Source organism: Zosterops lateralis (assembly GCF_965231275.1).
Source record: "Zosterops lateralis genome assembly, chromosome: W".
NCBI lineage: Eukaryota > Metazoa > Chordata > Aves > Passeriformes > Zosteropidae > Zosterops > Zosterops lateralis.
In genome coordinates this window covers 29,996,960-30,016,175 of record NC_139801.1, presented here as the reverse complement: position 1 = coordinate 30,016,175, position 19,216 = coordinate 29,996,960, and positions in this window count along the sequence as shown.

Sequence of the window (19,216 nt, the reverse complement as noted above, 5' to 3'; positions counted from 1 at the left end):
TGCACCCAACCCCTTCCCCCAGCCCAAATCTCTCTGCCCTCCCCAGAGAAACCCCCAGGTAAAGAGAGAGAGTAGCCAGCTGCACCCCTCCCCTGAGCTGTGGCAACTTCTTTTGTCTCTTTTAAGTACCTGGTCATTATTGTCTCCTAGCAACATAGGGAGAAAATTCCCTGAGAGAAAGAAACAAAAGGAAAAAATCCTAAACCCCAACTCAGGCTCACTTCAGCTTTCAGTACAATCAGCTGTTGGGACCCTTGTCACCCGAGAAAGAGAGATGGATTCTGCCCTGTCATAAATGCATATTATATAGTTGGCTTTTCGCAAATATTAAAATGAATACTATATGTATAATGTGGGAAGATTGTACTGTATTATCTTTTATTAATAGAGTTTAGAAAGGTGATGAATGTATATTTTCTGATTGTAACATAGTGTTAACAGTAAAAGACTAGGTTTTTTTCTCTTTGTAATATCTAAACTGACCAAACCAGAAGGTAGGGAGAGTCATCCTGCATTCCTGCATAAAGACTTCTGTTTCTTATCTAAATGAAGATTACCAGGACCTCAGGAGAAGAATTTATGAGACCTATGTTACCAGACAGAATGGAGCCACCTACAGATGGATCTACCAGATTAAATGATTGGGGGAAGTTGAAACTGATCAAACTCAAAAAGAATGTTTGAATCATGCATTAGGGTCTATTGAATATGTAACACAGAGATCCTTAAAAACATAGAATCTGAAAAAGGGTAAGGGTGTGCTGGCTGGCTTGGTGCCAGGCACCCTCGGCCCAAAAAAGTATTTGCTTTTCTGTCTCCTAATTGTCTATATTTTTTTTTTTTTAAACTTACACATTTTTCTAAGAAAGTGAATTTCGTTTTTCACATGCTTCTACATATCTTGATGGCATCAGGGTACATTGTGCACTGGTATCAACCAGAAATGAAGAAGAAACTAATAATTACTGAGACTGTACCTGATATAAATGTATATTATAAAATTGGCTTTTCACAAGATGTGTGCTATATGATTAATAATGTTGTGGTAAGAATATAGGATATAAGTTTTTTATTTCTGCTATTAGTAAAGAAAATTAGGCATAGTGGTAGTAGTTGATATAAGTATGTTTAAACTGTCTGTTTGGTCGGGATAACATCCAGTGAACATGTAAAGAAGACTCCGCTACTGATATACCAACTATCAGCATCTACCACCTGAAGAAAGTATGGACCAAAGCCCAAGCTGGAGGCGATAATGAAGACACAGTCATGAAACACGCATGCTCTATAAAGGCGGACCCAAGGAGGGACCATGCAAAACAGTTCCTAGAATATGGAAACTAGTTTATGGAAAAATATGAATATTCATAAACTGATGCAATAGAAAGGGTATTTAACGAATGTCTCAGATAGCAAGGTGTGGACTTGGCTGAATGCCAAGTCACCCGGCCAGCTGTACTTTGCTTTTTTATCTCCTAATTGTCCTAATCTTTTTATTAAACATATTTCTTAAAATTTACCAAAAAGTGAACCTTGTTTTTCACAATTTGGGGGCTCTGCCAGGATATACCTTGTCCCTGAAACTCCAGGAAATTCAGAGCAAGGGAGGCGCCCCGCCTGGGCTTTTGGCGGCCCAAAACTTTGTTTTTCCTGGTGTGATAAATCTGGGGTAAAAATTCGTGTATGAAATAATAATAATCCGATGTATAATAAGAACAATGTTAATAAAATGTAAAATCCAGTAGGAAGCAAATTGTTCCCCCCAGCCTGCACGGCTTCAGTTGCGAAACAGGACAAGGATCATCAGACTGGACAAAGACGCTAGCCAGTCCCGATAAGAATCACTTCCTCGTCAATGCAAGGAGAATTCCTTCTTGACGACGATGCAGATTTCATCAACGCCCTGGCACGATATGCACACTGAAATCAACATAAGACTGACCTGTATAATTGGCATAAGAAAGAACCTTCCCGGAATGGATCAACGGGACTTGACAAGATCCGGGAAGGCCATCGAAAAGAAATTCGGACTATTCAGCCCACCCTAGACACCTGGACTGCCTAAGGGCAGAAAAATCCTATAAAACCGTGGACTGAGAACTGCACGGCGTGGATTTGGGCGTCTTGTACCCTGGTGTGCGGACCCCTATCCACCCGGCGCAGCGCTGCTATTTTCCTATTTTGTGGTTTTCTCATTTTGCTGGTGTTTGATATTGTGTTATTAATAAATTGTCTTTTTATTAATCCGATATTTGCCACTGCATTTATAACACTGGTGAGAATTGGGGATTGCAGGTAAACATCCAAAGAGACAAGCAAGGAGAGAGAAAAAGCAAGTAAGGAAAAGGGAAAAGGCTCCCTAAAATTGCAGTATTTTTTGCTCCATAAAAACCTCGTGCACAAAGAATCGGAGAAAGAAAAAGGACTGTAAGTATTTCTCAGGGGAGCGGGTTAAAGGGGGTCTGTGTGGTGTGTGAATGAGACACTGGCTGTGTACCCCAGACTGGTGAAAATGAGTGTGGTAGCTTCTCAAGCTGCAGTTTTGTTATCTCGCAAGAGAAATGGCCAGTACAGAAGTGAAGCAAAAGATAAAAAGAGTGAAAGTGACCCCCAGGTGACTGGGACGGGGTCGAAGAGGAAAGAGGGGTTGTAAAAAACCCCGGGTGGCTGGGATGGCCCCAGGGAGGGGTTGGATCCCTCAGGGAGGGAGCCGATTGTTTTCCTATACAATCCACTGGGAAAGTGGGATACTAGGGGGGGAAAAAAGGTTTGAACCCCCTGGTCTGGGACGGGGTCCCAGGAAAAGGGGTTGGACCCCTTAGAAGACTGATTGGGACGGGGTCCCAGGAAAAGGGGTTGGACCCCTTAGAGGTCTGGTCTGGGACAGGAGTCCCAGAGAAAGGGGTTGGACCCCTTAAAGGAAGGGAGCAAAGGTTTCCCTGGCACAAACCACTGGAAAAACGGGATTATGTTCCGAGGTTGAGAGTCAAGTAAAGCATCCGATAGCACCTAGACTTGCTGCTGAATTAAAAGGGTTACATAAGACCCAAGAGCATTTGGGGGTTGGCCAAATATAGGTATTTTTCTTTTTTGCCAGATTGAGGAAAAAAAACACAAAAAGGCTTGCAAGTGTAAGGTCCAAGACACCTGTTTTTTTTTTGTTTTTGGTTTTTTTTTTTTTTTTTTTTTTTTTTTTTTTTTTTAAAAAAAGGCTGCCAGGTTGAGAAACACTAGAGGCTTGAAAAGTGTGATAATCCAAGAACATCTGGGGATTAGTCAAATACCTATGAGTAAATACTAACAAATAATTTTTTTAAAAAGTACCAATCTTTTTGTGTTGTCTTTGTGTAAGTGGAAGTGCAGCTGAAGAGAAGGTGTGCTTGTTGTGGAGTTTATTTGTGTTAAAGAAGTGAATTGTTGAAAGAGTTAAAATGTCTGAATGGAAAGAGGGGAACTGCAGGCCAAAGTGGAATTCTGAGGAGTTGTGCTCACAGAGAGGGGGAATTGCGAGAGAATTAATGAAGAATTCAGGTTCAGGAAGGTTGTTTGTAATGACAGAAATGCTGGAAACAGATTGGGAAGGAGAAGAGGAGGAGGGAGATTGGAATCTCTTTGAAGCATTGGCCCCTGCGCTGCTGCCTGCCCGAGCTCTGCCCCGTAGCCGCGTCGTGCTCCGTCTCTGCGACCGCACCGCCGCCTAAGCTCCCATTCACCTCAGCCCCTGCGCCAGCCCTAGACCCACCGAGAGTTCAGTCTCACCCAACCTTAGCTGCCCTGACCGCGGCCGCTCTGTCTGCCACACCAGGGGTCTCATTGACTCCGACCACTTCGACCACCTCGTTCACTTTCCCCGCAGCCCTGTCCTCACTTGCTTATGTTACAACACGAGCGGCTCACCCCCCCTCGTTTTTAAAAGACTCGGCTTGGAGTCCTGTTTTTCTCCCCTCTGCCTTAGAAGAATTAATCCATGAAACAGATTCTGTTCTTACATCTGTAATAAATGACTTTCTCTTTGAGACAAGAAGCCTAGAGTACAAAACTGTCTCGATTTGAGTTTTGAAGACAGAAAGAAGGGAGAAAACCAAACTCCGACAGAGTTACATCCAAAAGAAGAACAGAGTTTGGTTTTCAAGAGATGAATATTTTATAAAGCCTTTAGTGACTTTAAAAATAGGTCCTAAAGAGGAAGTATTCCAATTTTTGGTTGATCTTAAAACAGAGTGTTGGAGTCCAGGACATCCCCTTGGATGACCTGAAACCTGGGAAAGAGAATTTGAGCCCTGGACAGGGGGGTGTGGAACCGGTCCAGGGGGGTTGGAAACCTTGGCACAGAGCCCAGGAAGACACTGAGTTTGATCTTAGCCCATGGGAGAAACTTCCAGCATTAGGAGAGGAATTGCAAATCACCAGGAAGTGAAAATAGTAGTTTAATACAGTAGAACATACAAAATTCAGTAGTTTTAGGATTCTTAGAATAGAGGTAAATGGGGGACAAGATGGTGGAATTTGGGTGGTACCTCGTGTCCCTCTCCTTCTTCCTCGCCCTCCATCTTCTGGGGTGGTGATGAAATAAGATAGAGTGGATTGGGTCAAAGCAGAAGTGACCCTCTTAGTGTAAGCACTAGGCATTGGTGTGAAATAGTAAATATCCTATATGTAATTATCTGTATAAATGTAAGGTGATGTCCCATCGGTGGGCAGTCGCCTCGTGTCCCAGCCGCTGTCCGGACCTCGGCTGGGAGCGGAGAAAAACTTTGTGATATCAAATAATAAACAACTTGAGAAACCAGAAAGCAAGGCCTTGAAGACTCCGCTTCTTTGTACCAACGCGACTTGGGGCTTTTAGAGGGCCAAGGACTTTAAACAACTTGAATCTCGGGTGAGAAAACCAACCCGAGAATTGGCATCCCTGGGTGCCTGGACGAGAATTGGCGTCCCTGGGTACTTTCCAGTGGACACACCAAGCCCTCTGAAGCCAGGAAAACAGCCACAGAAGACAGGGAAAGATTTTTGGCCAAAGCAGCTGCCTTCAAATTCGCCTTGGACAGACAAACTTCAAGGGCCCTGAAGTCGTCACCCTGAGATCTGCTGGTCGGTGATCAGGACACCCCCGGGACGAATTTGAGAACACCTGCACCCTGTTTTTCGGCTTTGGTAAGACCGGTCGAATTTAGAACACATGGGAGTGGGAATCTCCCAGGAACAGCTTAGGATCCTAGCAAAATTAAGGGTAGTTGTGTCTGCACATCCTGCAGGCCTTTCTGAGAAGGAGCTTCAAGCTCTTCTTTTGTGGGTTCGGTGTAACTTTCCACATTGTGAGACCCACGTCGTATTTGAGCCTGCATTTTGGCAAGAGGCAAACAGGGAACTTTACAACAGAGCAACTAAGAAAGATAAAGCAGCTGCGAAGCTTTTGCCCGCAGCGAGAACCATGCTAGAGTCCATTTCACGTAACAGAAAAGCAGTTCCTCCTTCTTTACAACAGCAGAGGACTGTGCAAGAGGGACAAAGCAAGGTTTCTTCCGCTGGGCAGCAGCCAGCAGCGACTTGTTCTGCCTCTCAGCAGCAGGCGGATCCCAAATCTCCTAGTGGGGATGTGGGAGGGGAGAGCCATCAGCTCACCCAGGCAACATCAGGGGAAAGCCAGCAGCTTCCCCGAGGTGAGGCACATGATGCACAGCAGCTTGTCTCGGTGCCTCAAACCCCAAAGCCTGATTCCCCAAAGCCAGTCCCGGGAAGGCAAAAACTTGTACTTTATCCCAGCGATCAAGATAGAGATATGCGTTCTTCTGAGACATGTCCCCTGGACATGGGACAATTGCCCCAGGGGGGGAAACAGGGAGATTTAGAACATATTCCATCTAGAAGCCCGTTTACCCCCCCCCCCCCCAGATATCACGCGAAATCGCTTCGCCGCCTCTCCCTCCAGCAGAGCAAGCACAGACACAGCAGGGGGGAGGGGGAGGGCGCCAAACACCAGAACAGCAGGGAAAACAACCCCAAATCGCGCCAGCCGCGGGAGATAAGACCGCAGCGCATGCGCGTGAAAGCGATCCGAATCAGTCGCGCCGGGAACAACCATACGGCGGTGACGGGGAACGTAACGGGGGGCAGTGGGAAAACATACCGTGTCAAGGGGGCGCGGATCGCGGGGAAAAACAACTCGCGGGCGATCATCGGGTTTTGCAAACCGCGGGACCGGGACGGCAGCGGGGGGAAAGTCCATGCCAGTAGCTGAGCGCAGGTTGATGACGCAAGCTACGGGGAGCAATGTGGACCAAGTTGCGTCCGCATCGCAAAACATGGGCAAAGAGCCAGAAAGGGCGGTGCAGGCGCAGGCGCAGAGCCATGCACTGCAAACCCCAGAGGCGCTTGCGGCGGATTTTGGCGCAGGCGCGGTGGGAGTGGGGTGGATTCCAAGCCGCAGTCTTGCTCGGGGCGGGGTAAACGCCGATGGCGAGCGGGACGGAGTGGTCTCTGGGGGCGGGCCGAGAGGGAACACCTCCCAGGGGCGTGCCGGGACACCGCAAGCAGGATCGGAGCAGGCGGGGGTGGCGCAGGCGGGGATGGAGAGTGGCCAGGGCGGAGAATTTCTCCAGGGAGCCGCCTCCTCACGGCAGCCGCAGACCACGACCCCGTTCACGAGCGGCGCCTTGATACCAGCACAGCAGGCGCTCAGTGATTTAAAATCAGCTAGCTCGTTCATATGCATGGGCGCACGTCCAAAAAATATTACAGCAGTCTCCAGAGATCCAGAAACGGAGAATTTGTTACAAGCACAGCGTCTTTTGTCGGAGCTGATGGAACAGATCCCAGAAAAAATACCTAGTGCCGGACAGGGTCCAGCTGTCTCGATGACAGCGCCACCTAGTGGCGGGACTGTACAATTACAGCAAACACGGCAACTTCCATACTCAGCCAGTCCAGCAACAGCGCCAGCTAGTGGCGGAACACCCACATTACATAATTTTTTCCCAATTACATACAAAAAACAGATTTATTCTCCAAAGCAGCAATTTCTACAGGAACAAACACAGCCTGTGTCAACTTTAGAGGATCACGAAGCAATTCAACTACAGCAACAAGCAGTCAGCACGGATGAAAGCATGATTCATATCACTGCTTTGCTAGGCATTCCTTTCATATCAACAACAACAGCAACTGCAGATTCTTCATCTCAAGCTCCTTCAATTTTATTATCCAAAGATTTCATGAAGCAATTTCTCCTGCAATTTAAAGAAACAGCTTTGGAGCTCGACCCAGATTCAAACACTCAATTCCCTCAAGTGTTCCTTTCACCAAAAGCCAATCAAGCTCCTCTTCAATCAACTGCACAGACACATTCTCCATTTATCCTCCAGCTACCCGATGGATCAACCCTCTCCTTTGGTAGTGCTGCACAGGGATCACGTGCTGCACAGAAATCCCAGCTTCCTACTCCTCAATTAGGAGGAAAAGAAATCTCAAGAAGAGACATATCCCTCAGGGATGAAGGGATCACATCTCAAGAAGATGTGAACAAACACCAAACACAAGAAGACTCCGGAATGACAGGAGCAGCATCATCATGGAAATCGCAGCAATTAATTCCATTTTTGGAAGATTCACAGATATCTGATGCACAGGTACCCAGTGCAATAGATTGGACTGAGATAAAGAAAAAAGCATTGAAAGAATTCAATTTAACAGGTGCAAGAAGTCTAGCACTGCCAGTGGCATACGATGCACAAGGTCAGAATCCGAGATGGGAGCGATTGGATCATGACGTCATCAAGGAATTAGTGAAAGCCATCCGTGATAATGGGTTGGGATCCCCGTACTTCAAGCAGCTTTTGAAGGCAACATTCAACATATATGATCTGACGCCTTTTGATCTCAGATCTATCGCATCAATGATTCTAACAGATTCGCAAGTCCTTATCTGGGAAGCGAAATGGAAAAGAGCCCTTGAAGAGCTCAGGAGAAGATATCAAGGAGGACCAAATGCAGGCATCACCGTGGCAGAAATGGCAGGTGATCCACCAAATGATGACCCAGGTCGTCAAGCAAGAAATTTGCCACGAGAGGTGTTGACAGATATAAAAGAAGCAGCAAGAAAAGCAATAGTGCAAATTCCACCAGCAGGAATTCCAGAAAGCATTTACACAGAGGTAAAGCAAAGCCCAACAGAATCTTTCTCCTCATTCATTGATTGTCTAACACAAGCAATAGACAGGCAAGTCAATGATGAGGGAGCGAAGCCACATCTGCTTCGAAGTCTTGCTTTTGCAAATGCCAGCGCAGACTGCAAACGCATCATCAGTGCAATGCCAGGCCAGCTGTCCTTGGCAGAAATGTTGGAAGCATGCAGCAAAGTAGGAACACCACACCATGTTGCATCCATTCAAGCAAGCATCTGGGGAGAACAGATGGAAAAAATCATCAAAGCCCAGACTGAAAACCTTAAGGAGGCTTTGGCAGCTCTTCGACAAAATAATTCCACAACAGTAATGACAGCGAAACTTTCAGGAGCACAATGCTATAAGTGCGGCAAACAAGGGCACCTCAAGAGAAACTGTCCAGAACATGCAAAAAATGCAAGTTCATCAGGTGTTTGTCCAAGATGCAGAAGAGGGAAGCATCAAGCAAGCCATTGCCATGCAAAAACAGATGTGGATGGAAGACCTCTGCCTCTCTCGGGAAACTCCAAGAAGAGCGCGAATCGTCAACGCGCGACGACACAAGTGATGGCGATGACTCAAAATCAAATTCCACAAACAGGACAGTTGTCAGGGAACGTCAATGTGATACCCTCAGCAGGACAATCTACAGGATCCCCAGTGATCCAGACTTGCTGCCACCAGGGGCACAATGTGACTTGGCAGCTTCCAAAATGACATGTTTCATGAATGAGAGCCATGCAGTGATACCCACCGGGGTCACTGGAACTTCATTGAAAAGCCAAGAATTTTTAATTATAGGTAAAGACAGAAGTAGTATTTTAGGTCTCATCATTTATCCAACACTTGTTTGGGCAAACTGCAATGAAGAATTGACAATCTTAGCCAAGGCTCTTCGACCACCGTTGGTCATTCCTGAGAACACTTCCATTGCCAAAGCCATTGCATTGCCATCTCACACCATGGAACAGGTCATGCCAGTGTTTCGTCAACAGGACTCCCCTTCGAGTGAGCACGTGGAGGTTCATGCCACATGGGTAAAGCACCTAGATCGAGATCGACCCATCATTACGTGTTCTTTGACCTACGGCCAGAAGACAATCACGCTCCAGGGAATGATTGACACAGGGGCCGATGTCACGGTAATTTCATATATTTTTTGGCCCAGAGAGTGGAGCCTGATTGCACCTTTGAGCTCACTTTCAGGCATTGGAGGAAGTTCTGTTTGTCCACAGAGTGAAAATGCAATTCTCATCTCAGGACCAGGAAAAAAGATGGCAGTCATTCGTCCATTCATCATACAAAAACCCATCACAGCGTGGGGAAGAGACATTTTGGCACAATGGGGTGCGAGATTGGAACTGGATTTTTAGTGGGGGTCACTGTGGCACTCACCACTTTGAAACTGACCTGGAAAACAGACGATCCTGTCTGGGTGGATCAGTGGCCCCTTGAGCGGAAAAAGTTGAGTGCACTTAAGCTTTTAGTTAAAGAACAGTTAGAAAAGGGACACATCAAACCAACTAATAGTCCCTGGAATTCTCTGGTGTTTGTGATCCGCAAGAAAGCCTCAGGTTCATGGAGACTGCTTCATGATCTCAGAAAAATCAATGAGGTCATTGAGGAAATGGGTCCACTTCAATTAGGACTTCCAGCTCTCTCAATGATTCCGAGAGACTGGCCACTTGTGATCATCGATCTCAAGGATTGTTTCTTTGACATTCCACTTCATCCAGATGATGCTCCTCGATTTGCATTCTCCATCCCAAGCATCAACAGACAAGAACCTCTGGAAAGATACCATTGGGTGGTTTTACCCCAAGGACTCAAAAATTCTCCAACGATTTGCCAATGGTTCGTGGCACGAGCTTTGTCTCCAGCGCGAAAGAAATATCCGGAGGCAAGAATCGTTCACTACATGGACGATCTGCTCATCGCAGCATCGACACAACAGGAGCTGCAGAAAGCTCGTGACTGCGTGATTGCAGAAGTGCAAAATGCAGGATTGGAAATTTCTACTTCAAAAATTCAAGAAGTTGAACCTTGGAAATACTTAGGATGGAGGATCTCAGAACAGACCATAAAACCTCAGAAAATTCAAATCAAAGCAGAAGTCAACAATCTGCAAGACTTGCAACAGCTTTTGGGAGAAATCAACTGGATGAGACCAGTCTTAGGAATCACAAATGATGAACTTACATCATTGTTTAACCTTTTGAAAGGAGACTGCAATATAAAGTCTCCCAGAACTCTCACTCTAGAAGCTCAAGAAGCCCTCGAAAGGATTGCAGAAGCCCTTCAACAGAGACAGGCACATAGTTTTGTAGAATCATTACCATTCTTCCTTGCAGTGTTGGGAGAGAAAATACAACTGTATGGTTTGATTTTTCAATGGGATGCATCTCACACAGACCCATTGCTGATTTTAGAATGGATCTTTTTATCTTACAGGTCTCCAAGAACAATTCTCACAAGTCTGGAAATGATAGCTCAGATCATCATCAAAGCTAGGTCCAGACTGTTGACAATGGCAGGCAAAGATTTTACAACAATTTACCTGCCTTTGAAAAAAGATTATTTTGACTGGGCATTGCAAAAGTCAGAAGACTTGCAAATTGCATTGTTAGATTATCCTGGCACTTGCACGATCCACTTTCCAAGCCACAAATTGTTGAAAACAAAAATAAGTTTTAGAGAAAAGCCAAAAATAAGTGAGGTGCCGTTGGATGCAATAACCATATTTACCGACAGCTCAGGAAAAACTCACAAATCAGTAATCACATGGCAAAATGCAACAACAGGAAAGTGGGAATCAAACATAGAAACAGTGCAAGGTTCACCACAGATAGTGGAGTTGGCAGCAGTGGTTCGAGTCTTCGAACTGTTTTCTCAACCTCTCAATCTGATCACAGATTCAGCATATGTAGCAAATGTGGTCAGAAGGCTTGAAAATTCACTTTTAAAGGAAGTTGACAATGAAGATTTGTATTCATACTTACTTTGTATGAGGACTCTATTACAAGAGAGAAAACATGAATATTTTGTTTCTCACATTAGGGCACACTCTTCCCTTCCAGGATTCTTAGCAGAGGGCAATGCACACGCAGATGAATTGGCTATGCCAATTTCAAACACTTTGCCAAACATCTTTGAGCAGGCAAAGTTGAGTCATGCATTTTTTCATCAGAATGCTCAGGCATTGATGGAAGCCTTTCGCATTTCCAAAAGCCAGGCAAAGGAAATCATCAATACCTGTCCAGACTGTCAGCGTGTACAGCCTCCTGCATCCATGGGAGCAGTCAATCCAAGAGGATTGCACAGTCTGCAACTGTGGCAGACAGATGTCACCAAATACCCATCTTTTGGCAAACTTAAAAACATCCATGTCTCAGTAGACACATTTTCAGGTGCAACTTTTGCATCGTTGCACACAGGCGAGACGGCACAACACGCTTGTCGACACTTTTCACAAGCGTTTGCATCATTAGGTGTGCCGCAAGAAATCAAAACAGACAATGGTCCAACCTACACAGGGAAAGTGCTTGACAAATTTCTGAAAAGGTGGGGCGTCCATCACACTTTTGGTATCCCACATTCTCCAACAGGTCAAGCAATCATTGAAAGGACACACCAAACACTAAAAGCCCTTTTGGAAAAACAGAAAAGGGGGGAGGCGGATGCAACACCACACATGCGCTTGAACAAAGCCTTGTATGTGTTGAACTTTCTAAATGGCTCTTTTACAGAGCCCACTCCACCAATCATCAGACACTTTTCAAATAATACAAAAGCAAAACTGAAGGAGAATCCTTTAGTTTTGGTCAGGAACCCAGACACAGGACAAATTGAAGGACCATTCAAATTAGTAACTTGGGGCAAGTGTTATGCTTGTGTCTCCACAGGAGCTGGACCGAGATGGGTGGCTGCAAAGAACGTGAAGCCCTACCGAGTCCAAACGCAAGCAGACGCGGACCCCAAGATGGGAAGCAGGAACACAGGCACACAGACATGAGCAGATGTCAAGACAGCGGACGTCCCCTTGTTCTACGTGCAAGAGAGACTTTGGGATTTGGGTTTCCCTTGGGACTTGAGTGGTGGTGCATTTTAGGAGTTCCTAGGGGAAGGAGGCCTCTGATAGCACACATTTGCCTCATTTTCTCATTGGTTGCCTTGAGCAACGCGGCAGATTGGCCCGTGGCTCAACCAAAGGAAAATGTTTGGGAAACTCTGGCCAATGCATCAGGGTTGGACACCATCTGTTTGACACACTCAAGACCAGGGAAGCCTTTTTCAACATGTTTGGTAGGGTTGCCAGTGAACAAATGGCCGATTCCAAAAAACGTCCCTCCAGCAATCTTAAAGATCATTTCAAATCCAGTGGACAAATGGGACGTTTGGACAAAGTTCCTTCCTGTGGCTCCTTTTGAACCTCAGGAACTGGAAATTCTTGGATCGGTCAGAATGAAATTTTGTGTGAAATTTGATCACTCTGGAGTGGCGGAAAACAAAACAATAGATGTCACTCCAAATCACATAATTTATAGAAAAGCATCGTCTTGGTGTAACTACACTAAGATGGTGAGCAGACCATCCAACCATGATCCAGTGCAATTGCCAAGAGGAATCTTTTTAATTTCTGGGGACAGAGTTTGGCCCGCAATCCCCGCAAATGTCAAAGGCGGTCCATGCAGCATTGGAAGACTTTCATTGTTAACACCCAACATAACGTTACTGAGAGAACGAAATCTCAAAGAGAAAAGATCTATCCAGCAATATGATCCAAAATGTGATGATGATGTTCATACTTGGTCTAAGGCACAGAGAATTGCAGCTGCAATTTTTTCACCGCAGACAGCATCAGGAGTAGCCTTGACACAATTGGATCATATGGCTTGTTGGCTGAGTAAGCATGCCCGAGCCATTTCTCTTACACTGAGTGACATGTTATTGGACACCGATAGTGTAAGACGAGCAACTATCCAAAACAGGGCAGCAATTGATTATCTTTTGCTGTCACATGGGCACGGGTGTGAGGAATTTGAAGGGATGTGTTGCATGAACTTGTCAGATCATTCTAAATCAATCCATGAGAACATCAAACAATTGCGGGAAAGTGTGAACAAAATTGGAAAGGTAACAGGGTTGTGGTTGGATGGCATGTTCAATTTTTTAGACCTTTCACCTTTGTGGAAGGAAATTTCAAAAACAGGTTTTTGCATCCTGTTGGGATTTGTAATTCTTCTCATGGTCGTGCCGTGCTTCTTTCAATGCATACGGCGACTCATGCACAAGGCTGCAAAAGAGGTCTTTTTGGTGCAAACAGGAGGGGGAGATGTTGGAGTCCAGGACATCCCCTTGGATGACCTGAAACCTGGGAAAGAGAATTTGAGCCCTGGACAGAGGGGTGTGGAACCGGTCCAGGGGGGTTGGAAACCTTGGCACAGAGCCCAGGAAGACACTGAGTTTGATCTTAGCCCATGGGAGAAACTTCCAGCATTAGGAGAGGAATTGCAAATCACCAGGAAGTGAAAATAGTAGTTTAATACAGTAGAACATACAAAATTCAGTAGTTTTAGGATTCTTAGAATAGAGGTAAATGGGGGACAAGATGGTGGAATTTGGGTGGTACCTCGTGTCCCTCTCCTTCTTCCTCGCCCTCCATCTTCTGGGGTGGTGATGAAATAAGATAGTTAGAGTGGATTGGGTCAAAGCAGAAGTGACCCTCTTAGTGTAAGCACTAGGCATTGGTGTGAAATAGTAAATATCCTATACGTAATTATCTGTATAAATGTAAGGTGACGTCCCATCGGTGGGCAGTCGCCTCGTGTCGCAGCCGCTGTCCGGACCTCGGCTGGGAGCGGAGAAAAACTTTGTGATATCAAATAATAAACAACTTGAGAAACCAGAAAGCAAGGCCTTGAAGACTCCGCTTCTTTGTACCAACGCGACTTGGGGCTTTTAGAGGGCCAAGGACTTTAAACAACTTGAATCTCGGGTGAGAAAACCAACCCGAGACAGAGAAAACGTGTATCATTAAAAACCCAATAGGATGTAAGGTAAGTAAAGAAATCTCAGAAATGGTGACTGCAGAAGGGAAAAAATTTGAAGCATCCATTATAAAAAACGTACTAATTAAAAGGAATACCAACATATGGATGGGAAACATATTATTAATGCCTGAATTGGGTCTTAATGTGTTGGGAAAATATCTAAGAATATTATTAGGAATGAAGGCTATACCAGAAGAATAATGAAAGTTTGGCAAAAGTAAAAATCCTCTTAGAAAAAGAGAGAAAATGTATTGATGGTTTGTAAGAAAATCTTACAAAGAAAAGAATGTGACTTTAAAAAGTGTGAAATGTTTACTGATGGGGGATAATACATACATTAAAAAAATTATTAGGAGAAAAGAGGGCTTTTTGAAAAAGGATTAATGCAGTTTTACAGATTAATGGGGAAGTTAATTTTAAAGAGTTTTTATTGTTGTTGTTCTTGAGGAATGTATATGTAATATAGACTGTTGGTTTAAAATTTTTTAAGAAGGTGCATAGTATTGTATTGTTGAAAGGAGTTTGCTGAGCCTCGGAAAAGGGAAAAGGTGGTGTTCAGGCTGTTAGGGATAACAGAAAACAGAGACCAAGAGATAACTAGATAAAATCCTGAAAATGGGACAGAAACTAAGTAAAAATCAGAGTTAAAAAAAAAAAAAAAAAAAAGGAAGAAAAGAGTTGCCAGTTGAAATACCCTAAGATAGCCCTTTGGGAGTTATGTTAGCAAATTGGGATCTAGATCCTTGTACAAGAAAACACAAAGTAAAGATGATTCAATACTGTATGATTGAGTGGACAAAAAGGGAAATAAGATTTGATCATATTTATTGGCCTAGATATGGTTCTTTGAAAGGTGGATTTGTCAGGCTTTAAATATATTTGTAAACTCAAAAGGACCGTTTAATCCAGAGGAGAAAAAAATATGCTGCCTACTGGAAAGGAGACATGGACCCTATGGGGATAAGAATTTTTAAAATATCAGAAACCCCAAAGACAGAGCAAGAGGAGGAATAAAAGAAAAAAAGGGCTTAGATGTATTGAAAATTTTACCTCCCCCACCTCTGCCAGCCGCCTCGCAAGCCTCCGCTCTGGCGCCACTTTCTCTCCCACCTCTGCCGGCCCCCCCAGCCAAACCTGTTCCCCTGCCGGCTGCCCCACCGTATTCAGCCATCCCGCCTGGCTTGGCCCCTGTCCCAGCGGCTGCCTCCCCGCACGTTGCTTCCATGCCGCTGGCTGCCCAGCCGTCAATGGCTGCCGTGCCTGTGTTTGCTCCGGGCCAGACCACATGGCCGGGAGTCCCTCCAATAGACATGTTGGGACATGTTCCAGCCTCAGTTCCGGCGGCATGGGCTGCGGCAGCTCTGCCAGAACCCCCGCCTGCCCCAGCCACAGCCGCTTTGGCCACCCTTCTCCCGCCCGAGAGTGCTCCGGCTGTCCTGGCCCCAGTGGCTCTGCCCCCGATGGCTCCGGCGGTGCCGAGTGTAGACCACGTGCAAAAGATCCATGCCCCGATTTGGTTTCCGCCGGAAAACGCTGTCCTGTCGGCGCTTCCGGCTGCAGCCCCCGCTAACCCCCTCCCCTCCCTGGAGGACTCAGCCCCAGAGCAGACCCCTGCCCCCACCCCTCCCTCTCTGCCAGGCGCAGCAACCCCTGCCTTTGCCACCGTCTCCATGGGAACAACAGCGGCTACTGGCCAGGGGACTTCTCCTCTTAAAGGGGAAACACCATACCAACATAAGGTTACAAAACAGTGTGATAAATTTTGGGTAAAAATTCGGGTATAAAATAGTAACCTGATGTGTAATAAGGAATAAGGTTAATAAAATTGTGAAATCCAGTATAGGGCTAATCATTTCCCCCCTAGCCTGCCAGTCTCAGTTGCAAAGACAGGATGAACATCATCAAGCTAGACAAAGACACTGGCCAACCTCGATAAGAATCACTTCCTTGCCAATGCAAGGAAGAAATTCCTTCGTGACAAAGATGCCAATCTCATCAACCCGCTGGCGATCTCATCAACTCTCCGGTGAAACAAGCAAAATGAAATCAGCATAAGACTAACACATGAAATTGACATAAGAAAGAGTTTTTCCGGGAATGAGACAATGAGACCTGACGAGATCCGGGAAGGCCATCGAAAAGAAATTCGGACTATTCAGCCCATCCTGGACACCTGGACTGCTTAAGGGCAGAAAAGCCCTATAAAACGCTGCACTGAAAGCTGCATCGGCATGGATTTGGGAGTCTTGTACCCCAGTGCGGACCCCTATCCACCCAGCGCGGCGCTGACCATTTCCTATTTTTGTGGCTTTCTCATTTTTCTTGTGCTTGATATTTTGTTATTAATAAATTGTCTTTTATTTATCCGATATTTGCCATTGCATTTATAACAGATTTGGTGCCGTGACTCGGATTCGGAGGAAGCCGCGGGGACCTGCGACCCAGGAGGGTACCCCTGCCGAGTTCGGCGGCCTGGTGAGTGAGGAAACCCCGTGGCTCCACCCGAACCTCCGAACCAAATTTAGGAACGAGAAAGCCACAAATTAGGACAGGGGAGAGAACGGATCTGGGGGCAAAAGAGAGCTCGGGAAGGCAAAGGGCCTTCGGAAAAGCCGCGGCTTGCAAATTGCTCGTAAAACGTCTACCTGCACGAAAACATCCACGCAGGAAAAGGAGCTGTAAGTACTGCTGGTTGAGCGGGTGATCGGGCGAGTGTGTGAGACGTGATCTGATCACGAAGCGAGTGTGGACTTCAAGGTCGCATTTCCGTATTCCCGCGAGGGGAACGGTCGGCCGCGAAGGAAGCGATTTCGTGTGAAACTCTCTTACATCGCTCGTCAAAACCGGGACGAGGGAAGTCTCGGGGACCGATCACGGAGTGGGCAAAAAGGGGAAGGGTACGTCCTGTTGAGCTCGGGAATTGGTAAACCCTTTTTGCCAACGGACCAAGGTAAGGGTCCAAAAGGAATCCGAAAGGATTAAGAACCGATCAGGAACCCTCGGCACAGCTCGCTGGAGGGGTGAGTGATCGAAAAAGCCCCATCCCCTGAAAAAGGAAAAAAAAAAAAAAAAAAAAAAACCACAATGCACAGGCAGAAAAAGTCGACTCGCAGGGAAATTTGAAGATTTGGTAAGGAGAACTTGCACAACATGGGACAGAGAAAGAGTAAGCCCCAGAAAAAGACCTCAGAAAAGTGCCCCTCTGGTAAGGGAAAGGGAACCATGAAAATCCCTCGAAATAGTCCCTTGGGGTGGATGTTGGAGCATTGGGGAGATTGTCCACAAAGAAAAGAGAAATCCAAGGAAAAAATGATTTATTATTGCATGGATGTGTGGGGTGGTGAAGAATTGAGGAACCACCTTACGTGGCCAGTAATGGGAACATTTGAAAGTTGGGTATGTAGTGAGTTAAATCGCTATGTGGAAAATAAGAGCCCCTCGGACCCCGAGGAGAAGGAATACGCCTGGCTCTGGTTAAACACCCGAGCGGGCATGTTTCCGATGAAACAGAAAGGGCGGTCTGGAACTGGGACCAAGCCCTGGGAACCCCTGGACCACCTACCACCTCCCTACAATGGGTTGAATTCCCCACCCTCTCCGGAGCAAGTGGTGCCCACGGCTCCCTTGGATCCTCCGAGCCAACTCTTGGGGGCACCGGCATCCCAGGTGGGGAGCCATGTCTCTCCTCCATTGTCCCCACTGGCAGCTTCCTTGCTGCCCTCCCCACTCTTGCCTCTTCCGTCCGGTTTGGGTCCGTCGGCAGCGCCCCTGTCGATAGACGCTATAGCCGCGGGAGCCCCTTCTGAGGTCCTTCCTGCACAAGCTTGGGAGCACTCTCGTTCACTTTTGCTGCCGCCACCAGGGTTGGTCCGAGCGGAGGAGAGACTCCCTTTCGCCGCACAGGCGGCAATCCCGCCCCCGCAATCTGGGAGGGGGAGACAACCCACTGCTACCAGTTCTCCCCCTGCTAGCAGGACCCGACTGAAAGCAAGGATGGTGGGTGATGAATGGGGAGAGAGTGAGAATGAGGGACACAACCTACTTCCACTGAGGGAGGTACCCACGGCCCCTGGGGTAATTGGGTTTGTTAACGTACCCCTCAACACGGGAGATGTAAGGGCATTTAAGAAGGAAATGGGACGATTGTTAGATGATCCTTTTGGGGTGGCAGATAGGTTGGATGAGTTCCTGGGAAGCAGTATTTATACATATGAAGACCTGATGGCAATCCTAAGGTCTTTATTCAACAACGAGGAAAGGGAAATGATAAAACAGGCGGGTATCAGAGACTGGGACAGAAGAAACCCACAAGGGACACCAGGGGACCAAAAGTGGCCCAGCTCTAGCCTGAGCTGGAATGCACAAAGAGAGGACGGGAGGAGGAGCATGGTAGACCTGAGAAATATCATAATCCAGGGCATTTGGGAAGCCATCCCAAGGGGTCAGAACATTAGCAAAGCTTTCAATGAATGTCAGGGGAAAGATGAGTCCCCCACTGAATGGATTGAGCGACTAAGGCGAAGTCTACAGATATATTCTGGGACGGACCCCAATTCCCCCGTGGGGGAGGTGTTGCTCAAAACACAGATTGTAGCAAAATCCTGGGAGGACATTCGAAGAAAGCTTGAGAAGATAGATGGCTGGCAAGACAAAAGCTTGCAAGAGTTGCTGAGGGAAGCGCAGAAAGTTTACATGAGGAGGGAGGACGAGAAGCAGAAGGTGCAAGCCAAGGTTTTGGTAGTGGCAGTGAAGGAGGTTCAGAGACAGGAACAGGCTTCGGGTAAGTATAAGACCTTACCCCGAAAGCCTTCAGGCCCCCGCAAAGCAACCCCAGACACCAGAAGGGAATTGCCTGAGTGTTACTATTGTAAAAAGGCAGGACACCTTCGGAGAGATTGCAAGAAAAGGATAAGAGATGAAAAGCTGTTCCAGGAGGATTAGGGGTGTCAGGGGCTCTTCACTTTGGGGACCAGCACATCTAACGAGCCCCTGGTAAAATTGAAAGTA